The 7,677-nt window shown below is 42.7% G+C and overlaps 1 pseudogene; it reads left to right on the top strand.

Moving 5' to 3' along the window:
• Nucleotides 1-3,207: 3,207 nt before the first annotated feature.
• Nucleotides 3,208-3,564, top strand: LOC101613206 (annotated as a pseudogene).
• The last annotated feature ends 4,113 nt before the right edge of the window (nt 3,565-7,677 follow it).

The following is a 7,677-nucleotide window of genomic DNA, read 5'->3' as shown; positions in this document are numbered from 1 at the left end:
TCTATGTAAGGTAAAGTTGACCTAGAACAAATATCTGGTGAATGGTCGGTAGGTCAAAAGTGCCTTCAGTCAGCCGCCCAACATTGAAGGTCAGCCATTTGCTCCTGCAAAAGACATTTAACTTTACCTTTTTAATTTCTATTCTCAGGTCTTTGATTTTCTTGAATGGTTCTCTAGAAAGGAAAGGAGTGTCACCTGCGTCCATCTCATCTCTTTAGTTATAAACAATCACAAACACGACATGACTAACAAGCACAATGAGCACACACAAACACATACACACAGAGAACAAATTCTCCTGGCCACTGGAGGCAAAACTGAAAGTGAGACAACAGCCTCTCACTGTGCCACGGGAGCAACCTTCTTCATCTCTACAAATCCACTGAAAGGGGATTAAATCCCCTCCAGGTGGGCCTGGGGCACCCAGGACCCACTGCCCAGGCAGGGTGGTCGCCAGCACATCTGCCAGACCACAGGGGGCAAAATCAGAATTACAGAGTGAGCTCATTTCTATACTGACTGAAAGAAAGACAAAACATAGACAACACAGGCACTTACCAGCCAGCAGTTCAGCTCAACGTGTTAGGGGTCTCTGGGATTGCGGATGAGCCCCCAAATGTTATGCCCAGATTGTGGAGTCCCCAAAGGCCACTGAGAGTCTGACATATATGCGATAGCAAAGAGCTTTATTTCGGGCTTAAACTCGGACTCTTGACTTCACCAATGCAGTGGATCCATACAAGAGCCCTGAGCAGCAGGGGGGCAGGTTTTTTATGCCTTTGCATACGTGTTTGGTTCTCCTTGGTGGTCACTGGGGGTGCCAAGAACTGGGCATAACATTCGGAAGCATCTGGAGTTTGATTGCCATGGCTGAGGGCCTGGCGGCCAATTCTCTCCCTCTGCCTCTCTCAAAAAATAAAAATAATAAAAAAAAGAAAGGATTATTTTATTGCTTCTTGGCCTTTTGGCTGAGGTCAAGTGCAGAATCTGCTGTGGGATTCTCTTGCTATCTCCTAACTTTTGTTCGTATACTATTGCATTGTTACCTGTGTCCTTGTGTTAGTCGGGTATGGTAGTACATGCCCTTAATGCCAGGTCACAGTGAGTTCAAGGCCACCCTGAGACTACATGGTGAATTCCCGGTCAGCCTGGGCTAGAGTGAGACCCTACCTCAAAAAACAGAAACAAAAACAAAAATGGGGGGAGGGGATTTAAGGCCAGGTGTGGTGGTGCATGCCTTTAATCCCGCCAACTCAGGAGGCAATGTAGGAGAAAAGTTGTGAGTTGAGGTCAGCATGGGACTATACAGTGAGTTCCAGGTCAGCCTGGGGTTAGAGTGAGACCCTCTCTCAACAAAACCAAAACCCAACCGCCACCAAGAAAAAGGATTTATTGGATTAGCTCACAGATACAAGGTGGGAAATTCAACAACTGCTATCCACAGACCAGAAAGTCAAAGAATTTGCCAGCTGCTAAGTCCATGAGGCTGGATGCAGGCTGGAGAGTCAGAGGACCCAAGAGCAGCCACTTAGTCTACAAGGCTAAATGAAAGTCAATGCCCACACAAGTGAGCAGTAAAGTGAGCCAGGCAAAGAAAACCCTGGTATCTCCTGGAGCTGTCTTATGCACAGGAGAATGGCCACCTATTTGGGAGGCAGGCCCCCCATGCTCCATTTATCTTGCCTGGAAACACCTTCACAGACCCACCTAAGAGGTGCGTCTCTAAACTCCTTCCCTAAATCAAGTCAAGTTGACAGCAGGCTTTGCAAGAAAATGCCTTAACCGCTGAGCCACCTCTTCAGCCTTCAAACTTTGTAAGCACAAGCTGTACAAGCAAATACCTTCAATCGCTGAGCCAATGCCCCATCCCAGCAGGTGTGCATTCATTGTGAGCACCACTCTCGTGTGTGCATGTTATGGTTGCTAAGTATTTCAGGACATCATTCTTGAGCCAAGAGTTGTAGGAAAGTATTTGTTTTCATTGCATATTTGGGTACAAGAGCCCTTTCCTTATGTGCTAGTTTTAGCAAGTCTAATTTTTGTTATTATTGTCAGGGCTTGAATAGAAGTTTGAGACACAGGGTATAGCTCAGAGGTGGGGGCGGTTAGGACAGGTGGAGGTGGGAGGCAAGGAACTGAGAGCGTCTGTGTGGCTGACAGGGGCCCAGCAGCGGACAGCATGCCATGGCAGATTGCTGGTGTTAGTGAAAATTTGCGGTGGATTAGAGAGGAAGCAAGTTTAGATTTGTGTGTATAGTGGCACAGCTGGGAGGGAAGTGGACAGGTAGGAGAGGGCCTGTGAAATAGAGGAAAAGGGAGAGAGAGAGAGAGGGAATGAGGGAATGAGAAAGGAGAGAGTGGAGTACATGTGTAAAGAGAGAGGCAGGTAAGAGGCTGAGACAGAGAGAGAGAGAGAGAGAGAGAGAGAGAGAGAGAGAGAGAGAGAGAGGGGGAGATACAAAATAGAGATAGAGAACATGCATCTTACTTCAGGAAAGAGGGCCTGAAAAAGAGAAAGACTTTGAGGCATCTGGGTTTTTTTATGCCTTTGGGGAGGGCCAGCTATCCAGTGAGGGAGGATCTTGTGGAGAAATGGCGGTGTTGGCTGGTACTCAGGGAAGGAGTCAGGTTGGTGAGATCTGTGGAATTGAAGCAGGTGGTAGGGGAGAAAGTGGGATGGATAGGAAGCCTTGAGACTTTAACACTTTTATTGCATTGTGATTAGAAAATATGGCTTGTGTTATTTCCTTTAAGTTTTTTTTAAATTTAGACATGGTGGCACATACCTTTAATCCCAGCACTCAGAGGCAGAGGTAAGAGGATCAGGAGGATCGCTATGAGTTCAAGGCCACCCTGAGACTACATAGTGAATTCCAGGTCAGCATGAGCTAGAGTGAGAACCTGCCTCAAAAACCCAAATAAATAAATAAACAAAAAATTTTCCCTAGAGCCGGGCATGGTGGCGCACGCCTTTAATCCCAGCACTTGGGAGGCAGAAGTAGGAGGATCGCCGTGAGTTCAAGGCCAACCTGGGACTCCATAGTGAACTCCAGGTCAGCCTGGGCTAGAGTGAGACCCTACCTTGAAAAACAAAAAAACAACAACAACAACAACAAAAAAAAAAATTGCCCTAGGCTCCCAGCTCCATTCCAGACACTGCTGCAGCTGCTCCACCACCCCTTTTAGGAGTCTTCCTCCCAGCGCCTGCCGTGGTGCCCAGGATGGTGATCCGTGTGTACATTGCATCTTCTTCTGGGTCTACAGCAATTAAGAAGAAACAGCAAGATGTGCTTGGTTTCCTAGACGCTAATAAAATAGGATTTGAAGAAAAAGAATCGCACGTGGATGAGAGAAAATGTGCCTGAAGACAGTTGACCAGCCACAGGGTACCCCCTGCCACCACAGATTTTCAATGAAAGCCAGTACCGTGGGGACTATGATGCCTTCTTTGAAGCCAGAGAAAACAATGCAGTTTATGCCTTTTTAGGCTTGACAGTCCCACCTGGTTCAAAGGAAGCAGAAGCCCAGGCAAAGCAGCAAGTGTGAACATTAAAGATTTGTCTTTCAGCGTCCCGAAAAATGTGTCTTCATTGCTTTTATAAAATAGCAAAATTATTTTGCCTTCAAAATGGGTTTAATGTTAAAATAATAGATTAATTGGTGTACTTGCATGCAAACAATCAAAATAAATACATAATTAAAATGTGAAAATTATAGTGAAGAGAATGGGAGGTGAACTTAAAATTTTAAGCAGATACTGAATACTGTTGTTACCTACCAAGGCATTTTATGTGCTTTTAAGGATTTTACAGAGAAAAATACCCCTCTTTTTGATATTACTATTGCAGCGTCAGCATATCTCTAGCCCAGCATTGCAGAATTTAAAGGGTAGAGAGACAGAGAGAGAAAAGAGGAAAGAGAAAGTTTAAAAACTCATTCTAAAATTGCCTCATTAAATAACTTTAGTGAATGTGAATGTGTACCTTTTAGGTGTGATGTTACTGTTACTAAAATGTACTTGCAGGTAATGTGTATGATATATTAAACATTGTAATTTCCTATGGTAATTATAACAGTCCCATTCCTTTGTAGAAGAAATATATGTACTGAACAACAAGTTTTCTAGTCTTCTAAATATAGCTCTTCATTTTATATTCAATGATCCGACTAGATGACTTTTTACCAAACAAATGCATTCCTTCTTCAACTACTCAGCTATGACATAGTCGTGTTTCTAATTTGCTTGCCTCTGTGACATGTGTAAATTATGAAATTAGGATGGCAGTTAAGTTTAAAATGGTCCATTGCCAGGAGCTCAGACTTTATTATACAGTGCTTTGGCCTTTATTGCCAGAAATTTGTTTTCACTATGAGATGTTAATATCTCACCCCCTTTAATGAAACTCTGAATCATGAGTACTTCCTTCTCCTGATACATAATCATTTTGTTGGGATTAAGCCACAGATTGTCTGAGCATATTCATCCAAGAAGAAAAAATCTTCATTAGTCCTCCATTTCATTAAAAAGCAGAAGTCTGAAACAAAGGGATAGCTGTTGAAATACTTTTGAAAAAGGATAAGAAACTATGACCCAAATCACTTGCCACAAGATATTGTAGTTTAGTTTCATGCTATTTTTAAAAACAAACACCTTTTACTTTAAACTACTTTATCATTCCTGTTTGCAAGACTATACTCTGCCAAATTCAACATATGATGAAGCCATGTCTTTGTTTATTGAGATTCAAACTTGATGCAATGCTTTCAAATAAACTATTTTTAGAAACATAAAAACTTTAACTTGGGCTGGAGAGATGGCTCAGCAGTTAAGCGCTTGCCTGTGAAGCCTAAGGACCCCGGTTCGAGGCTCGGTTCCCCAGGTCCCACATTAGCCAGATGCACAAGGGGGCGCACGCGTCTTGGAGTTCGTTTGCAGAGGCTGGAAGCCCTGGCTCGCCCATTCTCTCTCTCTCCCTCTATCTGTCTTTCTCTCTGTGTCTGTCGCTCTCAAATAAATAAATAAAAAATTTAAAAAAAAACAAAAACTTTAACTTATCTATTTGCATTTATACACATTCCAGGGTCTCTTATCACTGTAAACAAATGCCCATCTAGCTTTATGTGAGTGAACAGAAGTCAGCAGATTTTACAAGCAAGTGCCTTTATTCTCTGAGCCATTGCCTCAGCCCCCCCCCCCCCGCTTTTAGGGGGGCAGAGTCTTACCCTAGCCCATGTTGGCCTGAACTCACTCTATAGCCCAGGCTGGCTTGGAACACATGTCTATATCCTCCTACCTCAGCTCCTGACTGCTGGGACTTGCCAGCAGACCCAGCTGCCCATGTTATTTCTGCTGTTTGAAAATTGTGGCCTTGGGTTGGAGGGATTGCTTAGTGGTTAAGGCATTTGCCTGCAAAGCCAAAGGACCCAGGTTCAATTCCCCAGGACCCACGTTAGCCAGATGCACAAAGTGATGCATGTGTCTGGAATTCATTTGCAGTGGCTGGAGGCCCTGGTGCACCCATTCTCTCTCTCCCTCTTTCTCTCTGTCAAATAAAAAAAAGTTTAAAAAAATTAAAACAGAAAAAAAGAAAAAGAAAATTGTGGCCTTAATATATGTTAGTTTCCCATTGGCACTTGAAATAAAGGTGAATTTTAATGGAACAACATTTATTTATTTATTTTATGAGAGAGGGAAAGAGAGAGAGAATTGGCATGCCAGGGCTGCCAGCCACTGCAATTGAGCTCCAGATGCATGTGCTACCTTGTGCGCATGTGTGACCTTGCGCACTTGCATCACCTTGTGCATCTGGCTTACGTGGGATTTGGAAAGTTGAATATGAGTCCTTAGGCTTTGCAGGTAAGTGCCTTAACCACTAAGCCATCTCTCCATCCCTGGAACAACATTTAATATGACATGTTTCATAGCTTCTAAGTCACAGTTTCCTCCTTTTACATTTTAAAATCCTGGATGAGAGGTTTTATATATATACATACATACATACATACATACATACATACATATATATATATATATATATATATATATATATGTAGTCACAGGGTGGCCTCAAACTCACAGCTATCCTCCTACCTCTGCCTCCCGAGTGCTGGGATTAAAGGCATGCACCACCATGCCCAGCATGTTTTCTATTTCTTGAGACAGGGTTTTACATAACTCAGGCTTGCCTCCAACTTACCATATAGTCCAAAACAGCCTTGAGCCCCTCCTGCCTCCACTTCCAAACTACTAGAATTACAGGCCTGTCCTACCACATCCAGATTTACTTTGTTTTAGCTTTATCTCTTTATTATACCTAAAGGTTTGAGTTTTTGTTTTGTGATTCACTCTGAAAATCTTTTATTTCTAAATGGGAGTGTAAGCACATTCTCATTCTCTTGATGTGACAGATATATTTGGTCTTGGGTTCTTTCACTTGTTTTATTTTCTATGATTTATTTATTTTGGTTTTTCGAGATAAGGTCTCTCTGTAGCTCATACTGACCTCGAATTCACTATGTCATCTCAGGGTAGCCTCAAACTCTTTGTGATCCTCCTACCTCTGCCTCTGGAGTGCTGGGGTTCAAGGTGTGCACTACCATGCCTGGCTCTGAATAATTAATAAAATGTTTATTTGAGAGTGTGGCTTAGCAGCACAGCATGCGCTTAGCATGTACAAGGCCCTCCTGCATCAACTCCCAAAACTCCTCACAAATAATTCTTTGCAAAATTTATATTTTGGAAAGTTATATATCTGATAAGGAAATTATATTCAGAATATATAAAGGAGAATTCACTCAGAAAATCAAATGCCATGTTTTCTCATATCTGGCTCCTAGAGGCCAGGAAACTATAAGGGGGCCATGAGAAGGAAGTTAGGGGAAGGTGTAGTAAATATGTAAGTAGGGGGCAGAATACTGAGGGTAGAACGGTCTAAAGGAGATCAGGGGAAGGGATGGGGGAGAGGAGGGTTAATCAAAATTAAAGATGTTGGGCTGGAGAGATGGCTTAGTGATTAAGGCATTTGCCTGCAAAGTCTAAGGACCCAGGTTCAATGCCCCAGTATCCACATAAGCTAGCTGCACAAGGGGGCACATGGTTCTGGAGTTTGTTTGCAGTGGCTTGAGGCCTTGGTGTGTTCTCTCTTATAATAATTAAAATAAATTTTAAAATGTTTTTTAAATTTTCAAAAATATTTTTTAAAAATTAAAGATGCTATGAATAAGCTATATGTAAACCTACTTCTCCATGAGCATATATATATATACACTTTCCAATGAGTTGTTGGTCATGGAGGCCTCTAATGACCCAAAAACATTACAGGCTATTGTCAAAGCTCTTGGTTGTCCACCAGAACTAGATAATAAGGACCCTATTGCCAAAGACTCCACATACTTGGGTTGCAGATCACTGAGAGATCAATCTGAAACTGAGCTGGAAGCCTCCTCTCTGTTGACTAGCTGTCAGGATGCTGAAAAGACCTATAAAGCCTGTTTGGGAAGAAAAGTCATCAATAGCCTTAGCCAGCAGTGGACCCTGCAATTTTTATGGCTGGCCATCTAGGCCAAAAGTGCCAACTGGTTCAATAGTGGCATATCTGTGGTGGGGGAAACCAACTTCTCTCTAATTAGACTTGAGGTCCACTCCACAGGTAGGAAATTCCTGCCTGGTATTGAAAA

The sequence above is a fragment of the Jaculus jaculus genome, chromosome 12, assembly GCF_020740685.1.
Source record: "Jaculus jaculus isolate mJacJac1 chromosome 12, mJacJac1.mat.Y.cur, whole genome shotgun sequence".
Lineage (NCBI taxonomy): Eukaryota > Metazoa > Chordata > Mammalia > Rodentia > Dipodidae > Jaculus > Jaculus jaculus.
The sequence above is the reverse complement of the archived record's forward strand: the minus strand, read 5'-3'. Positions and strand labels throughout refer to the sequence as shown.